This window comes from Alexandromys fortis, unplaced genomic scaffold (genome assembly GCF_014885135.2).
Source record: "Alexandromys fortis isolate MF-2015 unplaced genomic scaffold, M_Fortis_MF-2015_v1.1 scaffold_23, whole genome shotgun sequence".
NCBI classification, from domain to species: domain Eukaryota; kingdom Metazoa; phylum Chordata; class Mammalia; order Rodentia; family Cricetidae; genus Alexandromys; species Alexandromys fortis.
Window position 1 is genome coordinate 7,164,874 of NW_026067907.1, and position 13,229 is coordinate 7,178,102.

Sequence of the window (13,229 nt, forward strand, 5' to 3'; positions counted from 1 at the left end):
AGATAGGGAGCTGGGTGTGGTAATGCACACCTGTAATCCCTGCAGTTGGGAGATGGAGGCAGGAGAATTCAAGAGTGGCCTGGGTTATAAAAGCCTGCCTCAAAGTGGGGGGTGGGGGTCAGGGATGTGATATGGGATTCCCCTTTGTATGATGTGAATGCCATTGGTTAATAAAAAAGCTGTTTTGTGATAGGGCAGAATAGAGCTAAGTGGGGAAAACTAAACTGAATGCTGGGAGAAAGAAGGAGGCGTTAAAGAGAAGCCATGTAGCCCCGCCAGAGACAGACACCAGAACTTTGTTGGTAAGCCACTGTCACATGGCAATACACAGATTAATGGAGATGGGTTAAATTAATATCTAAGAGTTAGCTAATAAGAAGCTAGAGCTAGCCGGGCGATGGTGGCGCATGCCTTTAATCCAGCACTCGGGAGGCAGAGGCAGGCAGATCTCTATGAGTTCGAGACCAGCCTGGTCTACCGAGCTAGCTCCAGGACAGGCTCCAAAGTCACAGAGAAACTCTGTCTCGAAAAACCAAAAAAAAAAAAAAAAAAAAGCTAGAGCTAATAGGCCAAGCAGTGATTTAATTAATACAGTTTCTGTGTTATTATTTCAGGGCTGGGCATCTAGAAACCAACAAGCAGTCTCCCTCCAACAGGGATGGAGGGAAGGAGAAAAGTGAAAAAGAAAGAGGAAGGAGGTAGGAGAGAAGGAATGGAGCAGGAGACAACAAATTGGCAAGCTTTCTGCTTTTCATTTTGATTTAGTTTAGTCTGGTGGTGGTGGTGGTGGTTACATTGAGGGTCTCACTGTATTTCCCTGGTTATCCTGGACCCAACAGCCTTCAAATTAGCTGGGACCATGGGGAGATGGTACCGGGGCCCACAGGTTTCCCGTTTTTCTGTAGTTCTTTTTCTATCTTCAGTTATGCTTTGGGGCTTCCAGGATTAAATGATTCCAGATGACAGACAAAAGGGTTTCAACTAAGGGTAACAACGGCTTCAAGAAGAACAGCCCTGTGTGTCAGTGTCAGCTGGTGTGACCTTAAAGGGACAGCCTCCAGCATTTGCACAGTACAGAACACACCCCCTGCCTAGTGCATTCCCGAGTCAGACTGTTTTGCCCACGGTGTGATATACCCATCAGCGAGAGGAAGAGGTTTTCGAAACACGGTTGATTCACCAAGTAGCCAAGAGTGGAGACAGGCAACTGAGTCCCAAGATGGCTTTGCCAAGGATAAGGTTCAAGGATATCATGGGATGGAGGAGAGTAATTGGAAGCATGTCTAATCAAGGTAGTCTTTACTGTTCTTCACAGAGTGAGAGTTTAGAAAACAATCTGAGGTGGAAGTCAGTGGCCTCCTGACCACTTGGGTTCCAGTGAAAAGCCAGTGAATTCAGCAGAAGTGAGAAGTAGCCCCAGCAGCTTTTTTATCATCAAGTCATACACCAAAGGGGTTCCCTCCAGCAAGGTTAGCTGCTCAGCTGGGGGACATCAGAAGTGTTTACTCCTACAAGCACATAGTTCTGAGCAAGGGCCGCCACACACGAGCCATCCAGGACAGCTCTCGTTTGTACAAGGTGCTTGCTGCGCTGGGAGAGCTGGGCCTCTTGCCTCCAGAAACTGAAGACTCTGATGCCCCTGAGCCACAGGTCTGATTGATGGCAATGCTCTCTGTGAGTTAGATCCCTGCTGGTGCCAGCCTGCCCTTAATTCAACTCTCTAATGTGGGTTACACCTTGCCACAAGCTGTGAGCGTCACCAAAAGGTCAAGGGTAGAGAATATGAAACCAAATTGCCCATTGAGGTTTTCACCCTGTAATCAAACTATAATACTGTCTTTATTGAGTCGGGATTAAGTTTTAAAAGCATAACTTAGCATTGCTAATGAAGAGCTGACAGTTCGCTTGTAAACCACCATCCAACAGAACTAGAAAGCAAGGTGGGGAACTGACCTGAAGTCCCAAGTCTCTCCTCCTAATGATCATCTGCATCCTGTGTGTCTTCGAGATGTGCATTCCCCATCTGTTGACAATCTAATTTTGAAGCCAAAGTTTATCATAAATGCTCACAGATGTTAGCGCAGAAAAACTCGGATTTACGCTATGTGCATTCCTGGTGGTAGTAAATCCATGCTGGCATTTGAGGAGCTCACAGAACGCTTCAGTCATGTTTGTATGAGGTCAAGTGAAAAAGTAACCGCCATCTTAACTGAAGCCGCCCTTGCGACAATAATGAAAGACTAAAACCACATCATTAACCTGTTTATCACAATCTAAATAAACACCAGAAAATTCCAGATTAACTAGCCAATGAACATGCTAGAATATAACAATATGTTAAATACTGCCTCCAAATGAAATGCTAAGATTGTTGGCATTTTCTCAAGACTTGCACTCACAAATCCCTAGATTTATTTACTAGGTCAACAGAAACTCTCCTCTCACAAGTTCCAAATAAATATTGAAAGTCCTTAGAAGACCTAGGGCTGATTCTCCTGTCTGATTCTCAAAACCCTCTAAGAGAGGCTGCCTTCCCATCAAAATATAAAACCAGCTAAGCTCAGCAATTATTTAATTGACTCCTCTATCTTCTCTCTCTCTCTCTCCCTCTCTCTTTTTCTCACACACACACATACACACACAAATATCTGTAAAATTACATACATAAAGAAAAATACCAAAAAATATCAAATGGATTATTTAGGTCAGAGTAAACAGGCAATATATAATATTTAACATAACATTTTTATTTTATGTGATGAGTGTTTTGTCTGCATGTATGTCTGTGTACCATGTGTGTGCCTGGTGCCAGCAGAGGCCAGAAGAGGGCATTGGATACCCTGAAACTGAAGCTAACAGATGGTTATGAGCTGCCTTACATTTGCTGGGAAATAAGTTGGTGTCTACAAGAAGAGTACTCTTATTGAACCATCTTTCCCGACCCTAGAATAGTTTTAATTGACACTGTTCTAGCATGTTTTTAGATACAGCCAAGTTTTTCTACCTTAACTACTAATTTTTCATTGTTTTACTTTCAATAGTAATTGTTCTAGCTAGCTTTAACTGTCAACTCAACCCAGCCTAGCATCACCTGAGAAGGGCACCCCAGCTGAGGGATTACCCAGATCAGATCCATCTGTGGGCATGTCTGGGGGAACTTTCTTGATATAGAAGCACCCAGTCCGCTGCAGGCATCACCATTCCCTAGGCAAGCAGGCTTGTGCTATATAAGAAAGTCGTCTATGTATAAGTCTGTCTGCACAAGCCAGCTAGGAAGCAGCATCTTCCATGGTTTCTGCTGTTCTTCCCTGGCTCTGAGTGAATTCCCCGGACAGAGGTGTTGCTTCTTGGAACAGCAGGAAGGTCTGTCTTCAAGTTCCTGCTTGAGTTTCTTCCCCGACACCCCTAAATGATGGACTGTCACATGGGAATGTGGCATGGGCTGTGACGTGGGCTGTGGCGTGGACTGTGGCGTGGACTGCGGCATGGGCTGTGACGTGGACTGTGGCGTGGACTGTGGCATGAGAGTATAAGCCAAATAAACCCTTTCCTCCCCTGAGTTGCTTTTGATCTGAGTTTTATTGTAACAGAAAGGAAACTAGAACAGAAACCTAAAGTTTTAAATGCACGTATATTCAAGCAGTTTGAATGCGTGTTTCGTGTTTAAAGATGGTAAGATGATGTCATTGTGGTTGTGCTTATTGGTCCCATGACCATCTAGCAATACATCACTGCTTGGTTGGCTCAGCACAGGTAGACTTACTAGAAGAAACTTTTCAACTCAATGAGGGAGATGGCCTTGCAGGTCGCAGAGTGTTCTGAAAGGCTCTGCATACAGGAAAGTGCTAGGAAGAATGTGTCTACCTATGAGGCAAACCAGGAGAAAAGGGGTGGTGAATGGTTGGTTGATGACAGCTCACTGGGCGGGACTTAGAGCACAGCTCACTGGGCAGGACACTGGGCGGGACTAAGCGTAGAGCTCACTGGGCGGGACTTAGCGTACAGCTCACTGGGCAGGACACTGGGTGGGACTTAGCGTACAGCTCACTGGGAGGGACTTAGTGCACAGCTCACTGGGCAGGACACTGGGCGGGACTTAGCGTACAGCTCACTGGGAGGGACTTAGTGCACAGCTCACTGGGCAGGACACTGGGTGGGACTTAGCGTACAGCTCACTGGGCAGGACACTGGGCGGGACTAAGCGTAGAGCTCACTGGGCGGGACTTAGTGCACGGCTCTCTGGGCGGGACTTAGCGCACAGCTCACTGGGCGGGACTTAGTGTCATTTCATAATTTTGTTTGTGTTGCATCGATTTCATCTTACAGCTGAATGACATAAAAGCTCATATAGGCTTATGCTTTTATGTATTCCTATGAGATATAGTTTAAAAAAATAGGTTTTTAAAAAGTTAACTGGGGCTAGAGAGATGGCTCAGAGGCTAAGAGCGCTGGTTGCTCTTCCAAGGGTGCTCAATTCCCAGCACCCACATAGCAGCTCACAATTGTCTGCAATTCCAGTTCCAGGGGATCCGACACCTCACACAGACACACATGCAGCCAAAACACCACAGCATATTAAATAAAATAAATTATTTTTTAAAAACGTTAACACGCTGTCATGAATTCTTTGGCTTTCGACCACACGATGGTCTTTCTTTTTGAGACCCCATTCATTCTTCTGAAGTCTCTGACTTTACAGTAGTCAGGGAGAAGAGTTCAGACAACTGCTAAGTCTTAATCATGGCCCTTTGGCCCATGTCCCATTGTCACAGTGTTACAGCACGTTCTCTAGATGTGGGCCCAGTGACACAGCTGCCTATGGTCCTCTGAGTGGAGGTTCCATGACAACCAGCTCAATAGCTCTGACCCACACACGCCCTCACTATGTTTCACCAGGAGATCACAAATTGAAGCCTCTGAAATCTCTAGCCAAAATTATTCTTCCTCTTTAAGTTGATTTACTTAGCTATATTGTCACCAAAGACAAAGGTAACCTGATTGCAAGAGCAAAAGGAAGCAGATGCCAGGGACAATGAGAAAGCTGTCATGGGGGGAGGGGGCTCGCCAAGGACACAGGAGGCATGCTGGAGACAAACACCTAAAAATCCGGTGTGATGTGTATAATTTCACTATGGATAATGGTCAGGAGTCCCCCCTCAAGATTTCTGCTCACCAATATTTATGAGAATGTAGAAATAATAATCACAAGATAGCTAAGCAGGTAGAAGTTCTTGCTGTCTAGTCCACAGTCCTGACTTCGGTCCCTGGGACAAACAGAGAAAGGATAAATAGATCTGACTCCCGTATGTTATCTTCCAGTCTCCACGCATGCATACACACAACATATACAAAATAAATGTCTAACTTTATGGAAAATAAGAGACACCAGGCGGTGGTGGTCCATGCCTTTAATCCCAACACTTGGGAAGCAGAGGCAGATGGATCTCTGTGAGTTCGTGGCCAGCCTGGTCTTCAAAGTGAGTTCTAGGACTGTAATGCAGAGATAGTCTGTCTTGAAAAAGCAAAGAAAAAAAAAGATAGTAAGAGATGTGCTGACTAAATACAATGGATGCTTCTGGCGTGGGATTTTTGCTATACAAAGGGTATATGTAACTCTGTAAGAAAAAGTCCTTGCTTACTGAAGTATGTAAGATGCTTGGAGGCTGTGAGACATCACTTCAGCAACTTAGTCCCAAGTGATTATGGGAAAGCTAAGACTCTTATACCGTATTTGTAGCTTTTATATAAATTTAAGAGTGTTTCAAAGCAAAAAATATTCAAAAATCTAATAAATTTTTGAAGAGTAGAACGTGATCAGATGATCACTGTTCAGAGGGGTGGGAAAAAAAATACCTAAACTGCCTTGGGTGATGTGTATTCCAGCAGGGCCTCTTCCAAAATCATCCAGAACACTGGGTTTCACATAAATCCTGGGCCAAGACTCTAGCACAAAAAAAAAAAAAAAAAAAAAAAAAAAAAAATGTACAAAGTCTGCCCTCTACTGGTCATGTCACGAATATATTTAGTTCAAAGGGGGGGAAATAGGATTTCCTCACGTAAAGGGAAGCATAGCTTCTCAGCTGAGTGTGGCACACTCCTGTAACTCCAGTCCTTGGAAGCCAGAGAAAGAAGGATCTGAAGTTAAACACCTGAACTACATGAGACCCTGTTTAAATAAAAGAGGTGAGGTTTCTTACAGACACCGGCCTACACAGGTTGTCATAAAACAAGAGAAGCAGGTGCTTACCCAAAAGTCAACTCTGAGACTCCTGACAGAGGGAAGAGCGCTTAGATTTTCAGATGAGCCCCGGGGCATTACTCCTCAGTGACAAGTTCGAGTAAGGGGTGCATGTGGAAAACATAAGAAAGTAAAACAACTTTCCATTCCTCGGTCTAACTCCGCAGAAGAGGAACACTTCCAGGAACCCCTGGAGAAAATAAACTCTCTAGAAAAGAAACGGAACACTGTCTCCCTTTCTACTGAGCTGGTGTGACTCCGTGCCAGGGTGGAGGAAGGTTGGACCTAGCCTAGTGCCTGTCCTGACCCGGCACCCTGTATGGGGCTTGGCTCACTGACTTCACACAGCAGACTTGGGTACTGGTTCGTTGCCCCTGAGAGTTAGGTGAATATTTAATCACTTAGTTTTTGCTGTTGTTGTTGTTGTTCTAAAAATTCTATTTCTATAAAATTAAACAAATTGCCCATCTATCATACTTCTTATTCGATCCAAATGAATTAAATACATCCAGATGGGAAGAAACCAAAATAGCTTTAACAGATGGCAGATAATAAACAGGTACAAATATCTGGGCGGTGGAATATCATTATGTGTTAAAAAAGAAGTAAGTTTAAAAATGAAATAAGTTATCAAACGGTCAGTAAATGACTCTGTGGGCAAAGACGCCTGTCTGTCAATAAGCCTGTGAGTTCAGTCCCCAGGATTGACATGGTAGACAGAAGACACACATGCACAAGAAAGAAAGAGAGAGAATCAGAAAAAAAGAATGAATGGAAGGAAGGAGAAAAGGAAGGAAGGAAAAAGGAAGGAAGAAAAGGGGAGGAAGGAAGGAAGAAAAAGGGAGAGAAGAAAGAAGGGAGAAAGGAAGGAAAGATATGGAGAAAGTTTAAATAGTTTGTATAGCTGGACAGTACTCAGATTAAAGCTTCAGAAGAGCAGAAAATCATGTTCAAATTCTCTAAGAACAAGCGTTTTTTTTTAGAGAGGGGGACCGTCTGATTGGATCCCTGAGACAGCTTTGGGTGGACATCTCGTACTGAAGATCTTCACTGCTGGAAGGTTCCTTTGCTGTATCTCTTGTACGCATAGGAGATTGAGGTACTGCCCCCCAAGAAGTCTAAAACAAGAATGTGCCCTACAAAAGACTGTTAAAGCCCCACCCTGGACTCACATGAATGTGAGGTGTTTTGAACTGAACCCAAGCTCCTGCAGAGCTGAATCTGAAGCACGGTTCTTTAGTGGGCAATGGAGGTCAAAGGAGGTCATAAGAGCAGCACTGAGCATCCGTCTGTGATACCTGTGACCTCATACAGAGGACCTGGGTTCAGTTCCTATCGCCCACATAATGGCCCACAAGCATCTGTAACTCCAGTTCTAGGGGATCTGACACCCTCTTCCAGCCTCTGAACACACCTGCATACACATGGTACAAATACATACATGCAAGCAAAGCACACATACACATAAAATAATAATGGTATCATTTATACAATAGTTACAAAAAGAAAAGAAAAAATAAAATATCCCATGCAGCTTACAAACACAACTGTAAGCCACATGGCTATGTGTCTCTATTTCACAATCTACATGACATTAATCAGTTTGCCTTATTTGATATGCATGTATTTCCGCCTGATCGTGAGCCCTGAGACCAGCGGGACCAGGAGGCTCTAGTCTGGGGCTTTCTGGATCACTGTGAAGACCTCTCAGGGCCTCCATAGGGAGGCTGAATTCTTTACTGAGCACCAGCTATATACTAGCACAGTGCCTGGAGACTTGGCCATGAAGGACGTGAAATGTGCAAGGCCTCTGCCTTCTTGGCATTTGTGTTTTAATAGGGAGATGCAAAGAATAAATGAGTGAAAGAACAAATGGTTAAGGTACGTGCATACGCACACACACATACACACATACACACATACTTATTTCACTCCCTGAAAGAAACAAGCAGGCTGTGTAGGGAGCGGAGTCCCAGGATGGTCAGGCAGACCTCTTGAGGAAGTATGTCACTAGAAGAAAGGTTAATGGCATAAAGAGTGGCCTGGAAGTGCAGAGGCTGAGCCACTGGGAACACAGAGAGCTAAGAGAGTGACATGGAGGACATTAGAAGCAGGAAAGGGCCACCTTGCAAGGCCACACACGTCTTGCGGAGAACACAGACTGTAGTCTAATTGCAAAGACTGGTACTGGAGAATTCAAGGCAGAAAAGTCTGCGTTCTGGGCTGATTCCCATTAAAGGACAAGTCGGGGTCCGAGGGAAGCAGGGTTGGAAGCTGAAGACCACTGAGTGGGTTGTGAAGAAATCAGGGGAGGGAGGATGGGGTGAGAAAAGTATATTTAGGAGGGGAAAATGGCCAGTCTTGCTGATAAATTGGATAAACAGAATGAGAGACTTAAGAGTAAGTTAGGGGCTGAGAAGACAACAGCCGGCCAAAAGATTTCTGTGCCAACATGAGAACCTGGGTCCACATGAAAAGCCAGGCATGTGTCGGAATGACTGCAGCTCCAGTCCCTGGGGTACAGACAAGCGGATCCCGGGAGCTCAAGGGCCAGCCAGTACAGCCAATGGATGAGCTCCAGGTTCACTGAGACTGTGTCTTGAGAAAAGAAGGAAGAGAGCTGACTTCTGGCCTGCCCTCCACACACGCAAACATGCGCACACCTACGGACCGATACAGGGGAAGGAATAACTTAAATTGTACATTGAAGCAATTTGACGTCACCATTTCCCAGAATGGGAAAACTCAGAAACGAGCCAGCTAAGGATCTATTATGTCCTAAGTCATCTTCAGAGCAAGTTAAAATGCTTCCCTTCCGCATATAGAACTCGGGACGGTGAGCTCCCATCCAGAGTAGATGCTGCAGCTGGGAACGTGAGCACTGTTCGTCAGCACTCTTTCAATACCAAAGGATAAAAATGTAAGAAAATAAACAAAAATTTCATAGTCATTCCAATGTGTTTGGCTCTCATGAGTAATCAAAGGCAATGGCTTCAGACACAATCTGATCCAGAGACCTACACCACGGCACAGGCTTTGATCTCTATCGCTCAACTCTGCCTTCCTTCATTGGCATGATCTGAATCATAAAGCCATCTCTAAGCTTATCAAGCACCCAAGAAAATGGAGAACTTGAATGGTCTAGGTCCTGAACACACCCTGTGGGCCAAACTCAGAAGCAGGAGCTATGCATAGGGGTCCACACCTCACAAGTGTCTTAGTGTTCTATTGCTGTGGAGACACTATGACCAAAAGCAATGGGGGAAGAATGGGTTTATTTGTCTTACACTTCCACATCACTGCTCATCATCGAAGGACGTCAGGACAGGAACTCAAACAGAACAGGAACCCAGAGGCAGGAGTTAATGCAGAGATCATGAAGAGGTGCTGCTCAGCCCACTTTCTTATAGAACCCACAATGGGCTGGACCCTCCCCCATCAATCACTAATTGAGAAAATGTTCTACAGGCTTGCCCACAACTCGATCTCATGGAGGATTCTCTCATTTGAGGCTCTTTCCTCTCAAATAACTTTAGTGTGTGTCAAGTTGACATAAAACTCTCCAGCACACTCAGCCCCAGTGGGATGAACAAAAGTTCTTTCCACAGAGACTACAATGAGAGCTTGTAGGGATAAGCCCTCCCCTTGGGGGCGGGCTGCCCTCAGGCGTTTGTTTACTGATATATTGGGCGGGCAAAGGCTGCGCGCCCCTTCCCTTCCTCTCCTGTCTCCACTGGCTACTCCGCTGGAACCTTGGTTTCGTGAGTCTGGTTTTGTTATTAAACTTGTTCAAATATCTATTACCTTGGTGAATTATTAATCGGACCGCTGCAAGAGCTATAGTCAGAAGAGTTGAGAGTAGGTGCTGGGTCACTAGCGCCGACCATCTCTACACACAGAGGCCTTAGTCCCTGCTCTTTGTCTAAGCTGCATGTTCATGATGGATTTTGGCCATGCCCTACAACTGGCTTCGGAGTGAGGGCACTTCAGTCCACTGAGCCAGCAAAAGGCAAACAAAGCTGAGAAGGCACACCCTTTCTCAACTCCCTGTATCACAGTACAGAACGGGCATAGGACCAGTTCTCCAGGAAGGAAGTCTTGGGGAATGAGTGCCAGGCTGAGAAAACACCGTATTATTCCACAAGAGGAAAGTGTCAGGCTTTGGTGAATTGAGCTGGCTTTGCTCAGGTGCTGGGCAGGCTAAGGCAGCGGCTCTCATCTCTGGCATCTGACCTCAAGTCCAGTCATTAACATGGACTCTCACCAGCCCATGCTTTCTGGACTGATCTCCCCTAGATGCATATTGTAATTACCTGGAAAACTTTCCCCAAAATTACCCATGCACAGATCAGTTAAACGAGACCCTCATGCGGGGATCCTGGACTCCAGTATTTGGGGAAAGCTAGTCCCTTCATAAACTAAACTGAGGCACCTTTTCCAGAAACACCCTAACAGACATTTCATTACTGTAAGCACACATGGAGGAGCAGGCCATGTGCCATGAAAACAAGTCATGTCAACCTTTGTTTTTTTTCAAGACAGGGTTTTTCTGTGTAGTCCTGGCCATCTTGAAACTCACTGTGTAGACCAGGCTGGTCTTGAACTCACAGATCCGCCTGCCTCTGCTTCACAAGTGCTGGGATTAAAGGCATGAGCCACCACTGATAGAGATCTTGATCATATTCAGGTACATACACACTTCCTGTCATATATATTATACTATACTATACTATACATTATATATTATATACAAGACTATGTGCCCTGTCCTCTGGCTTACAGCTTTCCACCCCCTCTTCCCTGAGCCTAAAGTGTAGGGGTGTGTTGTAAACACATTCATTGGGAGCAGGCAAGCCATGGTGAGTTGATCTCTGCATTTGACCAGCAGTAGATTTCTGCTGGCTACAAAAAGAAGTTTCTTTGATGAGGGGTGAGAGCTACACTCACCCGTGGGAATAAGGATCAGTACTTAGAACGCTGTGAGATTATAATGGCTTAGGAAACTACAGCCTTGGGTTCTCTTCTAGGTCCCATGGCCTCACCAGCCACAGGGAGTTGGCTATATTACAGGGCCAGGCATGGAACCTCTCCTATCGAGCAGGCCTTAAGTCCAGTCAGGTGACTGTTGGCTACCCCCAGGATGTAAGTGCCACTATCACACCTTCGGATTGTCATGCCATGTCATTGTTGTGGCCCACTGCTGTTACAGCAGAACAGGGCTACTTTCCCTTAGCAGCTTGTTGTCTATGGAAAGTGCTAACAGGCGACCTATTTCCCAATGATCACAGCAAAAGAAAACATCAGAATCTTACACAAAATATGTGATAAAAAGGTTTGGGCTGGAGAGATGGCTCAGTGGTTAAGAGCATTGCCTGCTCTTCCAAAGGTCATGAGTTCAATTCCCAGCAACCACATGGTGGCTCACAACCATCTGTAATGAGGTTTGGTGCTCTCTCTTCTGGCCTGCAGACACACACACAGACAGAATATTATATACATAATAAATAAAGTCTTCTTTTTTAAAAAAAAAGGCTTGATTTTTGTTTTTTCGCCAGATATAATGGTTCATCTTTTCAGTCTCAGCACACTGGAGGCAGAGACAGGCAGATCTGTGAGTTCAAGGCTAGCCAGAGCTACATAGTGAGACCCTTTCTCAAAAAAAGAAAGCATTTTTTTCTTTGAGTCAAGGCAGTATTGTTTGGTTCCTGTTTTAAGACATTATGAGAACTTTAAAATTCACATACAAAACATTGTGATACTATGATTTATATTTAAAAGTAAATATTTGTTCTTCATCCTTGGCTTTGTGTGTATCTTATTCCTAAGTTTCAGAACATGAGGATTCAAACTTTTTTGATAAACAATGGTCAAACTGTGTGGGAAGCTGTTTTGTAGATGATATGACTAAAGACTGGAGACCCTAACTAGCTGTAGGATAGGAGCTGAATACCAAAAACCAGGGCAAGATTAGTGGTGAGATTTGAACCCCACCCCCAGGAAAGGAAAAAGGCAGAAGGGTGAAGTCACCAGTGGCAATGGGAGATTAGTCAACCTATTGACTCCAGAAGCAGTGTAGTGTGCTCTGTGGCAGGTGGGCCTGCGGAAGTGGCTGAGGGACAATGAATGAGGCTCCCCTGGAACACCTCCCCATCATCTCCCCTATTCATCTGCACCCCTTCATAACAGGAACAAACGTTTAAGTGTTTTCTGGGGTCTTTGAGTTAATTAATCACCCCAAGGAGGCAATCAAACTGGGAACACCAATGTATTAGCTGCTTTTCTCGCCAACGCTATCAAATGCCCGACAAGCAACTGGAGAGGTTTGAGTCGCGGTTAAGGGATGGTTCATCACACGCTGAGGGAACAAAATAGGCGGCAGTGCAGATGGCAGCAGCTCATGGCTGATCCCTCACCTGTCTCCACTGAGCAGAAAGCAGAGAGGAACCACCTGCGAGCTCAGCTGGTTTTCTCCTCTTCCTCCTCTTATGGAGTCTGGGTATCGCCCACATTCAAGACAGCTCTTACCATCTCAGTTAATCTTTTCTGAAAACGTCCTCACAGAAAGGTGTACCTCACCATATTCCTTTATGTAGTCAAGGCATTTCACAATCCACTCAAGTGGACACTCCAAATTTACCATTACATCCAATTTACAGATGGTTGGTCTGAAATTTACACACCAGGGACTGCAGCCAAGCTCCGCTGTGCTAACTGTCCTGTAGAACTAAGCCTTCAACCTGTGGACCTGCCTCACACCTGAGAGACAGAGCCAGCTAAACAACCCCCAGCTGGTTACCCTGGAGACTCTGGTGCCAGAAAGTGCAGAAAGATTTAGGAGCAGGGTGAACAGTTTTCTCCTATACCCCTAATGCTGTTCACTCTGTGTTACATAATTAAATGTATTATTAAAGAGTTTACATGACTTCTGGGTTTTAAGAATAAAATTTCAACTGCCCGTTATTTATTAATCCTCTTACAGAAAGCAGCAGAA